Raw genomic sequence first — 726 nt, forward strand, 5'->3', positions numbered from 1 at the left:
GTTATTTTGTCCCCACAGTGAATAAATGTTTCTAGGTGGTGTTCAATAGAACAGACAGCTGCTGTATTCAGAGCAGATTCACATAAACCTACAGTAAAATAAACATATCAATAAAAGATATATATATTTGAAACAACCTGGCCTTTCTTCTAGAGTAAGAGCGGATGTGCACTTTTTTTTTCATTTATTATGAAAAACCAACGCAAGAAGCATGGAGGGTAAAACCCCGAGTCTGAAGCCTCGGGCTGTCGTCGGGTTTGAGTGACTCGGTCTGCACCAAGTGACTGAAAAACCTGGTTATTCCTCCTGCTTCACTAGAACGAGCAGAAGCTACAAAATGCACTTTGCTTTTCTCAGTTTGACCTGAGACCCTGAACTCAGGAAGTGTCGCTGAGGTCAGATCATCTCTAAGCCTCCTGCGCGACCGCAGGAACCACGGACTGTCGACACAGAATAATAATAATGGATTGCATTTATAGAGCGCTTTACAATGCCACTATTCATTCACTCTCACATTCACACACTGGTGGAGGCAGCTACAGGTGTAGCCACAGCTGCTCTGGGGCAGACTGACAGAAGCCAGGCTGCCATATCGCGCCATCGGCCCCTCTGGCCAACACCAGTAGGCAGAAAGGTAAAGTGTCTTGCCCAAGGACACAACGACCAGGACAGAGAGCCCGGGGATCGAACCGGCAACTTTCTGGTTACAGATGTGCTTCCCAACCC

This window comes from Astatotilapia calliptera, chromosome 11 (assembly GCF_900246225.1).
Source record: "Astatotilapia calliptera chromosome 11, fAstCal1.2, whole genome shotgun sequence".
In the NCBI taxonomy this organism is placed as follows: domain Eukaryota; kingdom Metazoa; phylum Chordata; class Actinopteri; order Cichliformes; family Cichlidae; genus Astatotilapia; species Astatotilapia calliptera.